The following is a 23,195-nucleotide window of genomic DNA, read 5'->3' as shown; positions in this document are numbered from 1 at the left end:
ATCATGCACAAAGCAATTCAGCAATTAAGAACACAAGAGACACCAGTTTTAACGTGGAAACCCAATATGGGGAAAACCACCAATGTACCTAGATACTATTTTTTACTCTTCTGTTGTGAGCCCTATTAGGAGCCAACCCTGTTAAAGGTTACAAAAACACACTGTTAGGTGTGACCCTGTTAAAGGATTTAATCACCCTGTTAGGAGTGGCCTTGCTAGAGGTCTTTAGAACAATTCAACTGAACTATCACCTTGTTAGAGGATTTATTGAATGACTGTTAAACCAACTCTGTTAAGAGATTTTGAATTCACTGTTATAATGGTTAGAAAGCAACAATGATGTGACTTGATATAATGTACAACTTATCTTTGCTGATTACAGATCTTTGTTATGCTTGACTGGATCCTTACTGATCAAATACAACTTTATAGCTCCTTCAACACATCTAATCCTTCATCAAACTTTTCTCAACATTCGCCTTTTCATTTCATACTATAATTCGCATTCATAACTTCTTTTTCACAATCACACACACACACACACACACACACACACACACACACACACACACACACACACACACACTTTTAATTCATAACTGGAATGACCATATATACCTTTCAAATTATCTTAGTCGGCTCAAATTAGTGACTAAACAAAAAATTACAATAGTTGGCTAGAAGTAATTAATTTGCAAATCCCTATACTGGCTGAACCTGCACGGTAAACTTTTTTCAAAAAATAATTCCTGTGTTAACCGACTAAGCTCGGTTAATACAGAGAACTTCATGACAATCCTTCAATCGCCAGGAGAACTCAGTAATTACTAAGTTTCCTAAGATAACCGAGTGAGCTCAATGAAAACTACACTTTGGAGACCGAGTGAAGCTCGATTAACATTGACTTCTCCATGATTCCTTTGATGATCGAGTGAGCTCGGTGAAAACTACCCTTTGGAGACCAAGTGAAGCTTGGTTAACACTGACTTCCTCATTTCCTTCGTTGATCGAGTGAGCTTGGTGAACACTGTCTTTCACCTTTCCTTTGTTGACCAAGTTAGCTCGGTTAACACTGTCTTCCACATTTCCTTCAATGACTAAGTGAGCTCGGTTGGCACTGTAGATTGCATTACAGACTGTCTGATCTCGGTGAACTTGAGACTAATGACTGATATGACATTTGTGTGACATCAAGGACAAAATTATCCAAAATATCTTACTTGTATGATCCTTCCTTCTAAAAGTAACTAGGCATTATAATTTTGTTTGCTCTTGCCCAATCTCTAGAATCTCTAGAATCATGTGTATATTATGAGATCAAGGACATTGGTGAAATCCAATGGTTCAAGAAGGTAGTGGTCAAGAAAAAGTAGATGTGAATACTTGTGTGTAACCATCAAGGCAAGGGAAGGAAATGGGATAAGGAGGTTTTGGTCAGCAATGTGTTTGGATCAAGTCTGAGTTAACTAGGATTTTTGTGCAACTTTTCATTGGCATCAGATTTGGGGATTCTTAAAGCTCCATGTACAAGTGACTTGTTAACATGTTTACCCAGAATAAAGTTGCAATTCATGAGAGTGACCCCACCTTAGAAGCCTAAGACAATAATATTCAGAAAAAGTGAGAGAAGTTGAACACACATTGACCAATGACAATATATGTAGTGAATCCAAAATGATGTGCAAAAAAGCCCAAAAAAACACACATTTCTTCTCCATTTGTAGGGCCAGTTATTAGGTAGTTTAGACCTTACTCATTTTGGTACATGAGTTTTTATTTGGTTTGTGGTTATTCATTAGAGGCTTACAGGTGTCCAGATTTATCTGGCTCTTTTATTTCATATAGTTTTAAAATAGCTTTAATGGGTTGGGGGCCCATTATAATCCTCAAATTATCAATAAAAATTACAAGTGTGACATTTTTATATTTAAAGAATGGTGTATTCTATCTCTATTTGAAATCTTGTACTCTTTAAAATGAAAAACAACTCTAAGAATAATTTATTGTAAGAAATTGTGGTTGGCATTGTTTGGGTAGTTCTTATTGATATGCTATATTAAAACAAATGTATTATGTTATGAGATTGATGAACTCTTATATGGTCTAGAACGTAATCAATCACTTATTCATAATGAATCTATATATGAACATGGTTTAAGTTTGACATAACTTTTATTATTCCTGCAAAGAAAAAGGTCTCATGTATGAGGTTGAGCTTATTGAATTTTAGGAAGCAAAGGAGGTAAGTCTAATTCCTCTCTTCTCACACTAATTATTCAAGCTATCTATGTAGGCACTAAATGTGTAAGAGTCATAGAGGCTCAAATATTAAATGCTACACATTGTGTGATCCAATTTCCTTTGGAATGCCTATTATTAGAGACAGAAAGGGTGAAGGATGCGGTTATATGTCAATGCTAATTTTATTTTGTCTTTCGGTAAGATGACAGGTAGGCTCTGTCTAGTGTTAATTTTGAGTGCTTGCTACACAATAGACCTAGGTCAAACTCCTACTAGTCTTCCCCTTCAAAAAATGAAAATTAGACTGGATACTTATACCAGTAATCTTGCTAGCCTACAGTTGTAGAACAATTGTCTTGTCATGTAGTTATATTGCAATTCGTAAATTATAATTTTCTTTTCATTTATTATAAATTTGTCAGGGTAAGGAGTGGAGTGACATGACAGTAGAGGAACAAATTGAAGCAACTCATATGAGATGTATAGAGGGTAATGCATTTTTTAAAGAGGGAAAACTAGTAGAGGTGATGTAGCAATATGAAATGGTGACATATCTATTCCTTTGCTAATTCTTCTATTTACTATATTGAAAATTACCTAGGTTCAGGTAGTTTGCCTACCTAGCAGACTTTTCAAAGATGTGGTTTTGTGCAAACCTTGGCATACATGGGAGATGATTTTATGTTCCAATTATTTGGAAAATATAAGGAAATTGAAAATTCTATTAAGAATCCATCCCATCTCAACATGGCTACATGTTTTTTGAAACTAAACTATTATGAAGATGTCACTAGCCAGTATAACATGGTATGCATTGTGCAATGGTGTATCAAGTCATTTTATTTTTATAAAAATTGTGATACTTTTGTACCCAAGCTAATTTGAGGCCAAGGATCCCATAAATTGCAAGTGTGGGACTCCTTTTACCTCTATATGTAGAAGAGATTAGGAAATGGTTCTCAACTCTCTGATGCTCAATTTCCTTATCTATAGGTGTTAGTTGAAGATGAGAAAAATGTGAAGGCTTTATTCAGACATGGGAAGGCAAAATTAGATACTAAATATGTATTCCATTTTTGTGGTGTTGAGTTTTTAGAGCTTATATATTTTGCTACTGCAATAATGGCATCATTATCATTAGGTTCCTACTCAATTTATATCATTCAGTGCTGATTATATGTAATTACCTTGATCATTTTAGCATACTATAAGCATTTTTCTTCCTATTACAAATTGATTTATATTGTCTTAATTTTGGTATGCTTAAACTTTGTACCACTGAAGACAGAATTTCATAGAATAGTGAAAAAGAGATCTTTCTTATAACTATTGTTATAACTATTTTAATGAAATTTTGTTATCTCTTTTCTATATAAATGTCATGCCCTATTTGTTTTTAGTAAACTTCATAAGTAGTTGTTCCAGTGCTGAAGTTCTTGTGGGATAAAATGCATAATTTTCATATAGTGGTGTTCATTTTAGGATACTTTTCTTCTTCAACTTGTGTATTGTACTATACTTTGAAAACCGACTATCATGAATATGAAATTCCTTTGTTACTTTGATTATATAATATATCATTATTCATAGTTGAATTTTTTTTTGTCAACTTTGGCAAAATCATAATGAGGCGTGTTACACTTCACTAGTTCTGATTTTGCTTACATTCTTGGATGCTTTCATTTCAAAGAATACATGTCCATTGTATATTTTTATGTTCTTCTTTGTTCCATGATGTATCAAGAAATTGTTTCTTATCCAAGCCATTTAATTTGCAACCTTTTAAATCTCTACAAAGATAAAGTTGGAGCAGGAGAATTTTTCTTCTCAAAGGTGTCCTCTAATTGTAAAGTGTCCATTCCATTATCTGTTCAACAAACAAGACATATCTAGTTCAATAGATAATAGAATGGATTCTTTACAATCAGAGGACACCTTTGCGAAGAAAAATTCTCCTGCTCCAACTTTATCTTTGTAGAGATTTAAAAGGTTGCAAATTAAATGGCTTGGATAAGAAACAATTTCTTGATACAACATTAAAAAAAAATTGACCAAACATTAGTGGAAATTTTGACAAATTCTTGATAGTTTTATACCAAGACATGGTCGAAATTTCCACCAAATAAAATAATTTTGACCAAACATTAGTGGCAATTTTGACCAATTCTTGATAGTTTTCTACCAAGACTTGGTCAAAATTTCCACCAATTCTAAAAAAAATTTGACCAAACATTGGTGGAAATTTTGACCAACACTGACAAATCAGAGCTAGCAAAAATTAATTTTTTTTGACAAATGTATTGGTTGAAACTTTGACCAAAAATTGGTTGGTCAAAATTTCAACCAACCTGCGTCAAAATTTCAACCAATATTCATCAAAAATTGAGTCCCAATTTACTAGTGATTAGTTTCAATAAGCATGACATATTTAATTAAACCAAGGTATTCTATTCCTTCTTAATGTGTATTAGCTAAATGGGTCAATTTAATTTAATTCAAGTACTTAGGATTTATAATTAAGTTAATTCAATTAAAAGGTTTAATTTAGCTAATTCAATTAATAGTTAGGAATTAAGAAAAGTAAGTGATTAATAAAAATTAATGATTTTCTATATTTGACACTTAGGTCAGGTAGAGATTTTCAAAATTAGAAATTCCTAGTACAATAGGACTTAAGTAAGATTAATAAATCAAAATTGGTTCAGAATACCACTGTGCCAATTTAGGGGTATTACAATAAGCAACTAAAAAAGATCTCTTTAAATATATAAAGAGATACATGTTTAGAAGGAAATATAAATACATACATGTTTAGAAGGAAAAGAAAAGAACATTTACATATGTACCTCTTCTCACCCTTGAATAAAATTGCAAAGAAAGGGCACATAGATCACAAGGGAATGACATGGCAATGGAATTGTAGAGAAAGGGCACGACAACCAAATGCAGAGATCATGAGGGCACAACAACAAAATGCATCAATCACGAGGGCACAATAATGAAAGGAAGAGATCATGAGGGGACGACAACATTTACAACTCTCCACCCTTGTTTAGAGCTCTCCACCTCCTTCGCGTGTAGCTCTCCACAATAAAAAAAAATGGGGAATGATTTATGCCATTTAAAAAAAATTCTCACACAAGTGTCAAAATTATGATGCAAAATTCAGTATTGCAATGATGTTGGGGATAATTACAAAAAAAAAACATGAAAATCACTACAAATAGGACAGTTGTTGCAAATGCCATCACAATTTGACCCCAACTGATATAGTGTACATTCAATGTCTTAATTGTACTAGATGCAACACAAAAAGATAGGGAGGAGGCAAGCACATCTAGATACAAAAGAGAATTTGAGAGTTTGTATGTTGAAGAAGCTAAACAAGAAGATCTGAAGGCTCTATTTGCAAAAAGAAGGGTCAGAGGTAAAGGAAAGCACAAAGCTGAACTTTTATTTAATTTCTTTAACTACAAAAAGGTAGGACACTATGCTGCTAGATGTCCAGAGAATGTGAAGGAGACTTGAGAAAGGTGGAAAAATCCAAAGGAAAGGAGAAGAAGCAATGCTACTTCGTTGAAGGTGTGATTGATGAAGAGTCAACCAGTTATGGTGATGGAGATAAGGATGAAGTATCCTTTATTGCTATTATTGAATAAAGGGTGGAATAATCCCTGATAATTGGTACCAACATCCACAAAAAATTGATAATAGATAATGGTTACTCGCATCACATGTTTGGTGATATGAGAAAGTTCCATGAGATTGAAGCCTATAGTGGTGGAATGGTGAAGTTTGGTAATAAATTACTATGTACAGTGATAGGTAAGGGTACTATAGCCCTAAATGAATCCACTAATTATCAAGATGTGTAATTAGTGGAAAGTCTAAAATATAACCTACTGAGTGTAGCTCAATTAATTTATAATGTTTATGGATTTGATTTTAACAAAGGGCCTTGGAGAATATTTGACAAGAGAGGCAAAATTTTAGCTATGGGACCAAAGTAGAGATAACCTTTTCTAACTCAATATTTCTAACAATAAATGCTTGATAGCTAAAAATGACAATAGTTGATTGTGGCATAGAAGATTAAGTCATGTAAATTTTGAAAGAAATGTTAAATTAGGAAGGGAAAATTGTGTAACGGGTCTACCTCCTATTACCAAACCCAAAAATTTTATGTGTAAGGTATACTAACTAGGAAAGTTGGCAAGTTCTAGTTTATCTAGAAAGTCATTTACTTCTAAAAAAGTTCTAAATCAAGTTCACACTGACTTATGTGGTCCCATGAGGACAAAGAGTGTATCTAGTAACAAATACTTTATGTTATTTATTGATAATTATTTTAGACTGATGTGGACTAGCTATTTGAAAGAAAAGTTAGAAGCCTTTCACATGTTCAAAGTTCATAAGGAAAAGGTGGAAAGGGAGATTAGTAGAGCATTTAAATTCTTGAGATCAAACCAGGGAGGTGAGTTGACCTCACAAGAATTTTAATATTACTACTATGAGAATGGAATCGAAAGACAAATGTCATCTCCTAGAATAGAATGGTATTTTTGAAAGAAGAAATAGGACAATCATAGATTATGCTAGAACACTAATGATTCAAAAAAATATTACAGAGATCTACTAGAGAGAAGTGGTAAGCACAATAGTGTACACCTTGAATAGGGCACAAGTAAAGAAGGGAATGAAGAAGACTCCCTATGAACTTTGGTTTGGTCACTCACCATCTATGAGGTACTTTAATGTATTTGGAAGTAAAGGCTACATCATCAGAGATGAATATCAAGGAAAGTTTGAACCTAAGAGTGATGAGGCTATCTTTTTAGGACACTCTACCAAAAATAAAGATTACTAGTGTCTAAACCTTAGGAAAAATAAAATTGTGGAATCTATTAATGTAAAGGTAGATGAGATCTTAGAGAAGAAATAAGAATAAATAAAGAAATAACTAGGATATTACAAGGAGTTTGAATACATCCCACATAATGATATAGTGGAGAGAATATTGGTAGAGGTGGAACCTATACAAGAAGTTGTACCACCTCAAGAAGAAAATGCTCAACCTAAAAATTAATGAGCATAAGAACCTAAAGGGGAATTGGTCCTAGAAAAGTATGTAAGAAGGCATCAGTTAAATGAATAAAGAATTGGAGATAAGGATCCTAGAGTGATGACCAAGAGAAGGGAAAGAAAGATATTATGTCTTCTCTCACACATGGAGCCTAGAGCTAGTAGGAATTTGTTAAGGAAGAATATTAGAACATGCAAGAAAATAAAGATTGATGCATGGACCTTGGTAACTTGACCAAAAGACAAAAGTGTCATTGGAACAAAGTGCGTGTACCAAAATAAAATAAATAAATATAGGAAAGTACTAAAAAAAAGGCCATTTTTTTATAAAGGATATGCATAGGAGGAGGCATTGACTATGGAGAAACCTTTTCATCAGTAGCTACACTAAAAGGAGTCATGACACTCCTAGAATTTTCTACATACAAGAACTCCAAGTATACCATATGGATGTAAAATCTAAATTTTTGAATAGACTTATAGGAGAGGAAGTGTACATTGAACAACATGAAGGGTTTGAGAACAAGGAAGGTAATAATCAAGTGTGAAGACTCAAGAAACCCATGTATAGATTGAAACAAGAACCTAGAGCTTGGTATGAGAGATTGCACTGATCCTTAATTAAAATTAGGTTTGTGAGAAAGAGTGACAACTGTAATCTATATCTAAAGAAAGAGACAAAAGAAAAAATTTTGACTGCCAAAATATTCCTAAATGATATAATCTTTGGAGGAGATGATAAGATAAGTGTTGAATTTGCTAAAGCCATGAAGAGAGAGATCAAAATGTCCACGATCGGTAAGATTATGTTCTTCATTGGACTTTAACTGTCCCAAATTAAAGGAGGGATCTTCATAGGACAAAAAAAGTATGTGAAGGATATTATGAATACATTTAGAATGGAGGAAGAAAAATAAGTGAGCACCCCAATGGTGACTAGTTGTAAAAGTTTTATCTTAGGAAGATGAAATCCTTGAAGTAAATGAGACACTTTATTAATAAATGATTTGTAAACTATATTATGTTGTACATAGTAGACCGTAAATAGTACAAGTTGTTGGAATAGTATCCATATTATTAGCCAACCCAAAGGAGTCACACATGGTAGCTTTGAAGAGAATCTTTAGATATCTAAAGGGCACTAAAGAGTATGGTTTATGGTATCCTTGCAAAAAAAATTTTGAGCTCAATATCTTTATTGATGCTAATTGGATAGGAAACATAGATGATAGAAAGAGCACAAATGGTGGTGCCTTATTTATTGGGCCAACAAGAAGCAAAACTACACATCACAGTCAATAAAAAAAGAAGAGTATGAAGTTGCTACAATAAATTATACTAAAGTTGTTTGGATCAAACAAATTCTTGAAGGAATTTGAGAGAAGATGGAGGAATTGATAGTTATCAATTGTTATAACACTATTACAATCAACATATCCAAAAATTCAGTAATGCGCTTAAAGACAAAGAAATTATATATCAAGTATCACTCTCTCATAGAGAGAAATTATAAGAAAAAAAAGTCTAGCTAGCATGTGTACCAACCAAGGAGACAGTGGTTGATATATTGTTGCTCGGTCATAAAGTGTTTCAATTTTTAAAATTGTTAATCCCCTGGTTATGTGTGAAATACATCCCATTTTTATCATTGAAATGACCATTTTATCTCTGAGTTTTCATGAGTTTTTGAATCTTCATGTCTCTAGCTTGTCCTTAGCTTTGCCCAACACTTGAAAATTTTAAAATTCGGCTTCTGAGCTCCAACTTATCGTAGGTTAATATTGAGACCCAAAATATGTGTTTTCAAGTCTATCATTAACCATTAACCTCTCAAAAGGTTAATGATAACTTTTAAATTGTGCATTTTGGAGTAGGTTAATTAACCTCTCCAAAAATAACCTTCAAAACATGCATTTTGGAGTAGGTTAACTAAACTCTCCAAAAACATGTATTCATTAACCTCTTTGAGATAGTTATTAACCTCTTTTATTTAGCTGATTAAGGGCAAAAAAAATTGGAAGTAAAGAAATCACCATGTTTAACATCAAATGGAGTTGGATGAGAAAGGAAGATTAATTTTTGAGAAGGTTAAATAGAAGAAGTTGGTGGTTTGATGAAGCTGATGTTAGTCAGGTAAGAGATCAAGTGGCCATTGCCAATCAAACCTAGCATCTTTGCTAATCCTAACAGTCTACCCAATTGCTAGATGTTAACTAACAGTTGATTAAAATTCTACAAACACATTTCTTTTACCAAGACTACCAACATATGATTACTCAGATCAAATGCAAATTTCTCTCCATGTAAGCAAGGTAAGACTTTTTGAAAGAAACAATAAATTTGCAAGCATTCCCATGCTTGAAAGAAGATAGGAATCCTATGTGTATTGAAGGATATGGTCAAGGAAGAGAGTCTATAGGAGAAGGGTTTGCAAATGTATCAAAAAATGACTATGAAGATTTCAAAATCCAAGAGAAATTATTCAATCATCTCAATCCTAATGAGAAAGAAAAAGAGATATCAAAATCTCAGGAAACTACACAACATATGATTGAAGATAAGGAAAATGTGAATCAAGGTGAATTTCATACAACTTTTATTCCTTCTTGGTGCCTAGATGTTTTAGATGATGACTTCCTATGTGGAGAAAATCTTCCAAATCATCCTTCGATGACCATTCTATCATGTCCCCAAATTTTTTGGTGACAATTCGATTTAATTAATTTAATTAATGGTTGTCCAAGGACGACTAATTAATTATTTTAATTAAATAAATAATATTAAAAGATAACCTTGTATTTAATAAAGTGACTTGGAAAATATTTAATAAAGTCACTTGAGGGATAAGATCAAAAAGGTTCTAGAAGTCTCTGGAGAGGATGGAGGGAAAAGAATAAATAGGCACCCCGGGGCTCCATTCGAATCAGGCAGTTGATTATCTGTCTTTATTTTTCAGGTTGTGATTCAATCACAGGTGCATTGTGAAACCTAGGGTTTCTACAATTGTCACAGTTGGCCATTGAGAACGATAACTATCAATTGGTATGCAATTTTGAGGGTGTGAAATATCATCTGAATTATTGCAGATTGGAGGTGACATTCAGTCATTTCATCAGGGTGATTAATTGCGGCTTAAGGCCAATTTGTAGTTTTATTCATTGAAGGATTTGATTCAGATCCATCGGTTCTGAATGTTCAAATAAACAGATTGAAGACCAAGAAGAAAGCTAGGCGATGATGGAGTTAACCCACAATATCCTGCAGGTTGCAAGTAATATTGATTTGTATTAATGGTGAAGCACTTAAGGTCATTCGCTCCATAGTTATAGCAGGGGTCGGGTGTATTATTCTAGTTTAAAGATAGTAATCGACCACTCATGGTCCACGACAGACATTCATTGTTGGCATCATGTGTCGTTATTCTGCGGTAGAACAGTATTTTGTATGTGTATCGAGCAGTGTACATCCGATATAAATCAAGCAGTATATCTCTTTAACAATAGGCTGCGCGAGGATCTCCTGACAGAGGTGTGATGATTAACAGAAAGTTTGTCAATAATATAAGACACCGAGCGAGCAGACAGGAACAGATCGCACAAGGTATTGAATATGGGCATATGCAGCGACAGTTTCTATATCTGAGGTAGAAAGTATGGATTCCTTGCGATCCCTCCTCCCACTTGTTCTAATGAACTCGATAAGCCGCATGTGTATTACTTGTTGCAAAGAGGAGGTCAGTTTTTTTCCCATGTATGTAAAAATACACCATGCGTGCACAAATTTTTTGGCAAAACCCCAACATGCAGAGTAACTGCAACTTGGCACTAGGATCGTGGTCGACAGTAAAGTAAAAACTGATATATGTGGCTAAAAACCTTGAATATGGAATGCCAAGCATTAAATAGAGACAGATGTACGTGGGAGAGCCGCGGCCTTTGGAATAAATGAGTTCAAAAGTTTTAAACATCAAAGACCACATTCAAAAGGTGAGGGAAACATCGAAGGCCGATCTCTTTCAAAGAAAAGGAAGCACCGCAAATGTTTGACAGAATGTCAAGTTCAGCACATGTATAGGGCAACTCCATTGGAAAGCTTCTTGTACGATCATTTGTCATAGCTTCTGCACATGAATTCATAGCTATGACCGGATGCATTTTGTGGGTGTAGTTAAAATGCGGTGATCTATAGGGTACAAAGCGTTGAAGGTGGACGTGGAGAAGATGCATGTAAAATTGTTTGATGAAATGGCATTGTTTGGTAGGATGTTGCCGATATAAAAGACAGATTAAATATGCCCACGAACGGTTGCTCAGTTCTAACGGTCACACTCTTTCTTGAATCGGTTAATGTAAGATTCAAAACAATGGCATTTATAAGGACAACAGGGTCAATTTTTCTGATCTTTTAACTGCATGTAGCTGGCATAATTTTTTTAGTAAGGACAGAGCTTGTTGACTAATTGTTTGACGAAATGTCAAACCTTTTGAATTTTTAGTATTTTTGGTGCTGGAGTAAGCAATAATCCTGTCGGGGTTATTTCAGTGGTATCAGAGTGGTTTTCTTGCCATCCTGTGGGGTGAGAACCGAATTACATGAGTGATCAGCACTCTACTTCAACCAAGATGGACAGGTACAACACAAAGTCTCCAAGGACACAATCTTGGACAAGTAATAGACACAGTATTCAGAGTCAGAATTGTGGAAAGGAGGACTATTTAGGTATTCAGGATGAGCTCAGAAAAATCAAACATAACATGTCTGAACTGTTGGTTAAACACCACCGTATGCTTGACAGGCTGTCTGTCCCAGCTAAGGTGAATAAATCAACTGGATTTCATTTTGTCAAACCTTCTCACAAAGCGTTGACTGATACAATGAGAGATGTTACTAGGAACCTTAATGAGGAGTTCGAGAAACAAGTGTGCAACTAGTCAGAGGTTTCAGTTCAGTCACAGGAAGAAGCGGTGAAGGACATTACGCTGATGGATAGTAACTGTCAACTTGACACTCAAGTTGAGACAATTGAATACGAGCTTTCCAAAGGTGATGTCTCATGTACTCAGGGTAGTTTGGTTCCTACAAGCAATGATTACAGTGAAGTGAGTTCAGATGATGATGAAGATGTCATTGTGCATGATGATGAGATACTTGGTGAAAATGAGCAGACATTGAGCATTTATGATTTTGCTGACAGAGAGTACCAAGCTCAGTTAGATGCTTCGTCATATGAGGATGAGAATGGCAGTACTTCACATGATTTTTCCAGCCAACTGAAGGTAAGAAAAGATAGTATTGTGGCTTCTTTATCTGATCATGACAGGATGCGGGAGATGTTAGAAGAGCACATCTAGATGATTCAGTTACAAGGAAGACATAAGGGAGTTCAGGAAAATTCTCCTTGTTGTGACTTACATGCAATTGGTGAAGGAATGGGAATGACGAAGTTGAGCTATTTACATCTTCTATCAGATCATGACCATCTTCTAATCCTTGCCAAAGATTATTCAGATGCCTTGAGGAGGAAGGAGGAGGAAGTTGTCAAGCTTTCTTGCGAACTTGAGGACACTCGAGCAACTTTGGCATTACAGGATTGGGAGAGACAAAAGCACAACATGGAGCTGAGCTTAAGTTCATCTTGCACTCAGTTTTTGATAGAAGAGGGATCATATATGGTAGCTGATAATGTTACAAGTTCATCTTGCATTCACATCCAGGATACAAGGACAATGGTAGACAGGTATGTGAAGTTAGTTGGTATTGGTCACATTACTCAGGTAAGTAGTTTGCTTGAGTTACCAGTTGTTTCTTGCATATGGATTCGGGAATGTTTCAGCAGCATTTGGGATTCGGTCAACCGGAGATCTTTAGCACTTTATGATAACCATGATTGTTTGAGTACTATCATGGATTTGATTAGCAGAATATACGGTGTTATCTTTCCTTGTGTTAGCAGAACATCCGATGTTGGTATTAGTTTTTATGCACCGTTGTTGGGTTTGGTTCATATTTCCAGTCGACCATCCTTGCTGAAAGGTGTTGAAGGTTTTTCATATTTGGAAGCATGTACAGATGAGTCCTAGGATCATTTTGACCTTGATGACATCAGGGAGAATGAAGTGAATAGTTTTGAAGATTCAGCTACCTTGACAGTTTCTTTAGGTACAGAAGAGCTTGACGACAGAACTACAGATTTTGACACTCTGGATGTTGATATGAGTTTTGAAGTTGATTCAAAAAATATAGATGGTAATAATCCAGAGACTAGTATCTTTGAAGACATTCCTCCAGACAATGTGTCAGAGGGAGTTTATAGAAGACAGTCTAGCCAGAGCCATCATGTGGTTAGCCAGTTGAAAGTTAGTGAGTGAGACATTACTATTGCTTGTGAGAATTTTGATACTGCTTGTCAGTTGTTGGCTGTTACTGGTTGGGGTTCTTCTATGACAGATGAGTCCAGCGGTGGTTACTTTTCTTTGGCAGAGATTCATGCCTTGCGTGAAGCTGTTCGGATTTTGAAGAAAGATTATTTACGATTGGTAGCCGACCATGATCACTTGGTTGAGTGGGGGAGTACAGCATATGAGGCCCTCTTGGATCGTGAAGAGGAGGTGAGTGAGCTTTCCCAAGAGCTCATAGTGACTATTGAGGCGTTAGAGGACACACAACGGGATCTACAGAAGTCGCAGTTTCAGTTGAAGGAGGTGACCGTGGAGTTGGAGCATTTGCGGTCAAAACCAGCCCCAGACCCAGTTCATTTGTCTAATGAGGTAGATGATGGTAAGTACACTCCTACAGTCACTTTTGAGGAGCTTATTGTTGAGACTGACATACATGTTCAGGGTTTGGAAGAAGTTGGTCTTAATGAGTTCAGGATACCGGTAGAGTCAAGTTTCCAGATTGATTCTTCTTAGTTAGTTGATAGTGTGGTACAGTGGGGTATGCCACCTTCATAGGAGGATCAGTTGTGGTGTGCAGGGAAGTATATTGATGCTTCCTCGTATAATTTTTACTGCACTAAACCATTCATGGAGTATTTATTGGATAGTGCATGTGTTCATTTGGACCCGTATAAAGTGACAGAAGGTGTTCTCATCCATGATACTAGTGTTATTTGCAGATTGGTTGAGAAGATTATAGGGGTCCTTTCTACTATGCTACCTCACAGGGATCTCGAGGAAGGGTTTGTTGAGCAGAATGCATGGGATCCTATCCAGCCTACAGTCACTCGGAGTCAGAGATTGGAGCCATATATTGATTACCAGTTCAGTGATGATGAGCTAGCAGCAAAATTTGGAGGTTCTTACCGACATTATACGGTAGGGTACGCTCATCATTTCTCCTTTGACACAGAGGTAGAAGATTTTATTTCACGTAGATGTAGATTGGCTCCAGTTTCTTATCATCCATTAGGGGATAGATTGGCACCATCTTTTGAAGATAAAACTGGTAGTAGCAAGTTACTCGGCTTGCCGCATCGACACGCCCGGAGTAGTTTTTCAGAGATTGGATTTGTTGGCAGTAATTCAGGTACCTATAGCTGTTGTCATATCTACAGTGCAGTTGGGTGCAAGTGTCATTCTGACGGGGGCTTGAGTTTTGATAGAGTTGATGTTTCAGTTGGCTTGAGTTCCGCAGAATGGTTTCTTCTACTGACATCTACAGTTGCTTTACAGATAATTTCATCAGAGTTGTCAGTTGTTTATATGTTGAATACAGTTTCTCAACTACTAGTATTGATGATTTCTCCACGAGAGTATGATGAGGATTGGGATGATACACAGATTTACATTTGGGATCCAGGAAAATTGATTGGTTCATGGTTCAGCCATTGCTTGGGGACAAGCAATTTCAGGAAGGGCGGACTGTCATGTCCCCAAATTTTTTGGTGACAGTTCGATTTAATTAATTTAATTAATGGTTGTCCAAGGACGACTAATTAATTATTTTAATTAAATAAATAATATTAAAAGATAACCTTGTATTTAATAAAGTGACTTGGAAAATATTTAATAAAGTCACTTGAGGGATAAGATCAAAAAGGTTCTAGAAGTCTCTGGAGAGGATGGAGGGAAAAGAATAAATAGGCACCCCGGGGCTCCATTCGAATCAGGCAGTTGATTATCTGTCTTTATTTTTCAGGTTGTGATTCAATCACAGGTGCATTGTGAAACCAAGGGTTTCTACAATTGTCACAGTTGGCCATTGAGAACGATAAATCTCAATTGGTACGCAATTTTGAGGGTGTGAAATATCATCTGAATTATTGCAGATTGGAGGTGACATTCAGTCATTTCATCAGGGTGATTAATTGCGGCTTAAGGCCAATTTGTAGTTTTGTTCATTGAAGGATTTGATTCAGATCCATCGGTTCTGAATGTTCAAATAAACAGATTGAAGACCAAGAAGGAAGCTAGGCGATGATGGAGTTAACCCACAATATCCCACAGGTTGCAAGTAATATTGATTTGTATTAATGGTGAAGCACTTAAGGTCATTCGCTCCATAGTTATAGCAGGGGTCAGGTGTATTATTCTGGTTTAAAGATAGTAATCGACCACTCATGGTCCACGGCAGACATTCATTGTTGGCATCATGTGTCGTTATTCTGTGGTAGAACAGTATTTTGTATGTGTATCGAGCAGTGTACATCCGATATAAATCGAGTAGTATATCTCTTTAACAGTAGGCTACGCGAGGATCTCCTGACAGAGGTGTGATGATTAACAACAAGTTTGTCAATAATATAAGACACCGAGCGAGCAGACAGGAACAGATCGCACAAGGTATTGAATATGGGCATATGCAGCGATAGTTTCTATATCTGAGGTAGAAAGTATGGATTCCTTGCGATCACTCCTCCCACTTGTTCTAATGAACTCGATAAGCCACATGTGTATTACTTGTTGCAAAGAGGAGGTCGGTTTTTTTCCCATGTATGTAAAAAAACACCATGCATGCACAAAATTTTTGGCAAAACCCCAACATGCAGAGTAACTGCAACTTGGCACTGGGATCGTGGTCGACAGTAAAGTAAAAACCGATATATGTGGCTAAAAACCTCGAATATGGAATGCCAGGAATTAAATAGAGACAGATGTACATGGGAGAGCCGCGGCCTTTGGAATAAATGAGTTCAAAAGTTTTAAACATCAAAGACCACATTCAAAAGGTGAGGGAAACATCGAAGGCCGATCTCTTTCAAAGAAAAGGAAGCACCGCAAATGTTTGACAGAATGTCAAGTTCGGCACATGTATAGGGCAACTCCATTGGAAAGCTTCTTGTACGATCATTTGTCATAGCTTCTGCACATGAATTCATAGCTATGACCGGATGCATTTTGTGGGTGTAGTTAAAATGCGGTGATCTATAGGGTACAAAGCGTTGAAGGTGGACGTGGAGAAGATGCATGTAAAATTGTTTGATGAAATGGCATTGTTTGGTAGGATGTTGCCGATATAAAAGACAGATTAAATATGCCCACGAACGGTTGCTCAGTTCTAACGGTCACACTCTTTCTTGAATCGGTTAATGTAAGATTCAAAACAATGGCATTTATAAGGACAACAGGGTCAATTTTTTTGATCTTTTAACTGCATGTAGCTGGCATAATTTTTTTAGTAAGGACAGAGCTTGTTGACTAATTGTTTGACGAAATGTCAAACCTTTTGAAATTTTAGTATTTTTGGTGCTGGAGTAAGCAATAATCCTGTCGGGGTTATTTCACATTCATGATGATGAATCTATCGATAATATCAATACTTTAGATATCATAGAAAAATCTAAAACTACTACCATTGATGGAGATAAGAGCACCAATGAACTTCTGCAAATATCTACTTTCCCTAAAGAAATGGAAACCTTTACCTTTGATGATGTTGATGAACTTGTGATTAAAAGATCGATTGATGAAAAAGTTAAAAATCAGCTTCAAAGAGAAGAAGATGAACTATCTAGCCTTCATTCTTTAGCATGCATACCAACTTCTACATTTCATAAAGGATGTCTTGTACAAGAAATGATGATTCAAAAGGAGATAGATATCATTGAACATATTGAAAATGAAAGCTATATGGATATGAAGACAAGTTTCGCTATTCCAACGGAAGTGAAAATAAATTCCTATGGATCATTCAAAGTTCAAGGAAATCCTCTTTTTGAGTCTTTTCATCAAAAAGGAAATTCTATGCCAAAGAACTTCTATGAGAAGAATAACCATAATGAAGAAAGTAATGAGTTAGCAAAGGATATCATGGAGGAATCTAGTGAAGAAAAATCGTATGATGTATTTACTCCAAGATTGTGCTCAAAATCTTTGGATGGTAAATTTCTCTATGAAGAAAATGTTTACTTAAATCCTCTATTCATAGAGAAGGGCATTTCTGTTGATGATCTCAAGTTGGTATTCGAAGACAAGGTTTGATAGCTATAACTCCACAAGTTGCTTTAGGTCATAGATTATATGAAGGCAATACAATATGAGGTTTTATATTGTTGAGTCTTAATCACTAGAAAGATCTTCAGAAGGAAAATTTTGATTTTAATGGAAGGGAAATTGAAGTGATGACCAACCATGTTGACCATGATATCAATATAACTTCACAATCCCTAAGACTTCAAGATAATCTTTTGGAAGATAAGGAAGAAGAAATGGATCATGAGAAAATTCAATATAACATGGATGTGCATCCTAGTTGGAGTAATTTTATAGAGGATTCAACCATGACCATGCCCATGGAAAAGCAAGAGTATCTAGTGTCAGAAACAAGTTCAAGACTTCATGATGATCAATCACTAGAAATCCAATTAGAGGGCTTTCCAAATAGAGGGGAAGATCATAAATGCATTCAAAGACTTGAGAATATTATACTTCAACTCTTTCAAAATAACATGCAATAGGAAGTAGGATTAATTTTAAAGTCTGAAATTTTTTATGAAGCCTGGTTATTTGGATATGTCCTATCATCCAGAGATGTGGGGTGTGCTATGAACTTCAGAGTTAGTATTCAAGTAGCACACTTATATTCAAACCCATAGAAGCTTACGAATTTCCACATGTTGGTATGCCATGGTATTTATTTTCCCCACCCTGTGAATGGATTTGCATGATTATACCTTCAGTCACTAGAGGTAGGGAAACCTACCTTGTACATAGTCTAGTTAGGAGTTTGTGGTGCTTTAGTTTTTCTTTAAGGCTGTCCCATTTTTGGTGTTTGTTCCCTCTTTGTAAATTGGTTCCTCTAATGACTCTATTTTATAGCCCAATGGATAAGGCACTATTTTATTCTTGATTCGAGCTTCATCCTTGTCAGTCCTTGTCCCCAGTTAGAGCCACCTATTGCCTGGTCAAAAATGTTTCAATTTTTAAAACTGTTAATCTCCTGGTTATGTGTGAAATACATTCCATTTTGATCATTGAAATGACCACTTTATCTCTGAGTTTTCATGAGTTTTTGAATCTTCATGTCTCTGGCTCATCCTTAGCTCTGCTTAGCACTTGAAATTTTTAAAATCCGGCTTTTGAGCTCCAACTTATCGTAGGTTAATATTGAGACCCAAAATATGTGTTTTCAAGTCTATCATTAACCATTAACCTCTCAAAAGGTTAATGATAATTTTCAAATTGCACATTTTGGAGAAGGTTAATTAACCTCTCCAAAAATGCATTTTTCTTAACCTTTCAAAAGGTTAATGATAACCTTCAAAACATGCATTTTGGAGTAGGTTAATTGACCTCTCCAAAAACATGTATTCATTAACCTCTTTGAGACAGTTATTAACCTCTTTTGTTTAACTAATTAAGGGCAAAAAAAAATGGAAGTAAAGAAATCACCATGTTGAACATCAAATGGAGTTGGATGAGAAAGGTAGATTAATTGTTGAGACGGTTAAATAGAAGAAGTTGGTGGTTTGATGAAGATGATGTCAGTTGGGTAAGAGATCAAGTGGCCATTTCCAATCAAACCTAGCATCTCTGCTAATCCTAATAGTCTACCCGATTGCTGGATTTTAACTAATAGTTGATTAAAATTCTACAACACATTTCTTTTACCAAGCCTCCCAACATATGATTACTCAAATCAAATGTAGATTTCTCTCCACATAAGAAAGGTAAGACTTTTTGAAAGAAACAATAAACTTGCAAGTAGCCCCATGCCACTTCATACACCCCATTGCCAACCCATGACTCTGCCATATTAAAATTATTCTTAATTTGCGGCTTTCCTTCACAATGGGAAATGTTTCAATGTTTTGTAAGACCACAGCATAAATGAATTTAGACAAACTTTTATTTTTCCTCACGTGAGCATTGGTATAGTCATACCGCTAGTATCATATCACCCAACCTCATGCTAGGGATTTGAAATATTGATGTGGCTTAAAATAGTGGCACATATTCACAAATCTATTATATATATATGGACAAGCCATAACATATATACTAGCTACCAAATTTGCAAGAAATATGGACTATGGTATTAACCTGAGTGCTTTGCCCTCCCCACATGAGCAATTGATATGCTCATGCCGCCACCACTAAGCCTACAGAATATGAAAATCCATCACCAACCTCACACCAGGGATATGAAGCATGGAGATGGCTAAGTCAATGGCACCCATTGTATAGATATTCATGAATGCAATCACTTCAAGAGCATGTGGCAAGGTTTATAAAGGGATTCTGCGCGGAGGTGAAATGATGGCTATAAAAAGGGCTAATTAGGCATCTTTGAAAGACAAAAACTAATTCAAGAATGAGATAGAATTGTTATCACAAGTACATCATAGAAATATTGTGGGATTGCTTGGATTTTGCTTTGAGAAAGACAAACAGATGCTTGTGTATGAATATATACCAAATGGAACTCTTAGAGAAAGTATCCATGGTCAAAATAGTATTTGATTGGATTGGAAAAGAATGATTCTGATAGCATTAGGGGCCACACGGGTTTAAACTATCTCCATGAGTTTGTGAATCTACCCATAATTCATAGAGATGTGAAGTCCACTAATATATTGTTGGATAAAAGGTTGATTGCCAAGGTTGCAGATTTTGGTATTTCTAAAGTTGTTTTAGATGGCGATGTGCTTGCTAGAGGTCAAAGCCGTATAACAACTCAAGTAAAAGGAATAATGGGTTACTTGGATCCAGAGTACTACATGATACTACAGCTTATAGAGAAGAGTGATGTCTATAGTTTCGATGTCGTATTGCTTGATCTTATTATAGCATGTCCCCCAATTGAAAGGGGTAAAAACTTGGTTCAAGAGGTCAAAATGATCATGGAATTACAAAGAAGTGGAGGCTTTCAACATAATTAATAGATCCAATTTTAAAGCAGTCTATGCACTTAGTAGGCTTTGAAAGTCTTCTAAATTTTGCCTTGTGTTGTGTAGAGGAACTACTAGAAAAATGACCCAAAATGGATATAATGGTGAAGGAACTAGAATCCATTGTAGAGAATGAGAAGCTTCTTAACTCTATTTCTACCTAGATTTGATGAGCAAAGGTCAATGTGATGTGTGTTTAGCCAGTATATTATGATGTTGACTACTGCAGCTACTCAATTCCATCAGGGAAAAACCAACAAGTTAGGAACAATTTTCTGGAATGTAGGGATATGATGAGACTATCAAGTTATGGAAAGTGTTTGACAAAATGCAAGAGTGGGATATTGTGTTGTGGAACACCTTGCTCTCAGGTTATGCTTATAATGGCCTTATGTAGGAGGCAATGAGAATCTTTTACAGAATACCCCAACCAAATTTGTTCTCATGGAACATATTGGTTGATGGATTTGGAGAGAATGGACAAGTTGAAGAAGCTCTGAATTTGTTTTAGAAGATGCCAAAATTATGCATGGTCTCATGGAATGCAATCATTCTAGGGAAAACTGTTCATGGGTTTGGGAAGGAAGCCTTGGATCCCTTTGAGAAGATGAAATCTGTAAACATGAAATCAAATCATATCACATTCATTCGAGTTCTTTCAGCTTGCTTCCATGCAGGGTTTGTGGATGAGGGCTGGAAGTACTTCAATTCTATGAATGAATACTACAATGTGACTCCTGCAATAGAACACTACTATTGCATGGTTGATCTCTTTGGCCATGTTGGTCATTTGTATGAGGCATACAAATTGATTACTGATATGCCAGTAAAGCCTAATTCTACCATATGGGCATCTTTGTTGGCTTCTTGTAGAATTTGTTCCAATATAGAATTAGGAGAACATGTGGCAGAATTCTTGTTTGAATCAGATACTAAAAGTCCAAGGCATTATGTTCTTTTTCCAACATATATGCAATGTCTCATAGGTGGATATGATAATGGCTCATCAAAATCAGTCCCAAAGGATTGAAAATTCGATAACCTATATCAATGGGAAGACAAGGTTGTAGTATCACTATCAAGACTACAGTCAGTGCATGAACAATTGATGTTGTAAATGATTGTTTCTTTGTCAAACTTGGTGATGATCACGAACAAGAGTTTGTATCAAATAACTCAACAAATCAATGATTCGGCCATCAAAGACATGATCCAAGGCATACTTTTCAATTAGTGATCTTTGTCATTTGAGGTTAATTTTGTGAAGGTTAATTAACCTCACCCAAATCATGTATTTGGGGAGTAGTTACTAACCACAGAAAGGTGGTTATTAACCTATGTGTCTATATAAGGGCTCTTTTAGGCTTTGTAAAGGGACTTTTTGGCTTTGGAAAAAGGGAGCACTATGCTAAAATTTTGATTAGAAGATGATATTTGGAAAGTATGTACAAATTTTGTCTTTGTAATTAGAAATTCCTCTTGAGTTCTTGGTGCAAGAAAATAAAGGAATGTGCAATTTAAGTTCTCTTCTTCTAAATCTAAATTGTTAGAAATGTTGTTTCTTTTTGTAGTGAGAATTCTCACGGTATGGTGTAGATGTTTATGAATCTATGGATCAACATTGTGCTAGTTATAATTTTCAATCCTAGATCTTGATTGTTGTTATTAGTGATTTTAATTTAGTAGTTTGGGAAAGCCTTGGAGTCATGTGGTGCATTCGTCATCATGAGATTTCTCACCTTTTAGTTTTAGATTCTTTATTTGAAAAGCTTCAAAATCATATCATACAAGGGAGCTGCCCCTCCAAATGTAGAGGAAGGCCACATATCAAGGGCCTATCCAGCTGTTGTGAACAATTTTCCATACACTCCATTGGGAAAATTCTATTGTGACAAATATGTTTACCAACATATATTCACAAAGCCTCTTCAAAAGGATAATTTTGATTATTTGAGAGAGAAGTTAGGGATATTACCCCTATCAAGTCTAAAAAAGAATAGATAGGCATTAAGAAAGATCAATCCACCATTTGATTTATAGAAATTAAGGAAGATCAAGTGTTAGCTTATTTGTCAAAGGGGAGAAGTTTGGGAAGAAGCCCCTTTTTCTTATCAATCTACCAATTGATTTATATTAATTAATGAATATCACTAAATTAAAGTGAATTCAAAGTGTACTTACAAATATGGACTCATAGTGATCAAAGGAATATAGATGCATCATCTTAGGGGGAGATATTGAGGCAATGCAAAGGTGAAAATGCCAAAGTGTTTCCATCAATGCCAAAGGGTAGATTATTAGCATAACCATCTTAAAGATAGAAGATTGATTAATAGAATGATTGGTGGATTTAGTTATAATGATGTTGTCATTTATTTCAAGCTACAAGAAGGAACCAAGAATGGTAGGAAGCAACAATTGATAAGGCACATTGAACTCACATGTGTGGCTCTAGTTTAAGGGTGATTAGATAAAGGTGAAGGAGAAGCCCACTAGAGGTGATGAACAAGGTTATACACTTAGAAAAAAAAATGTTAAGTGA

Source organism: Cupressus sempervirens, chromosome 9, assembly GCF_028749045.1.
Source record: "Cupressus sempervirens isolate cs-2001-9-10 chromosome 9, ASM2874904v1, whole genome shotgun sequence".
NCBI lineage: Eukaryota > Viridiplantae > Streptophyta > Pinopsida > Cupressales > Cupressaceae > Cupressus > Cupressus sempervirens.
The sequence above is the reverse complement of the archived record's forward strand: the minus strand, read 5'-3'. Positions refer to the sequence as shown.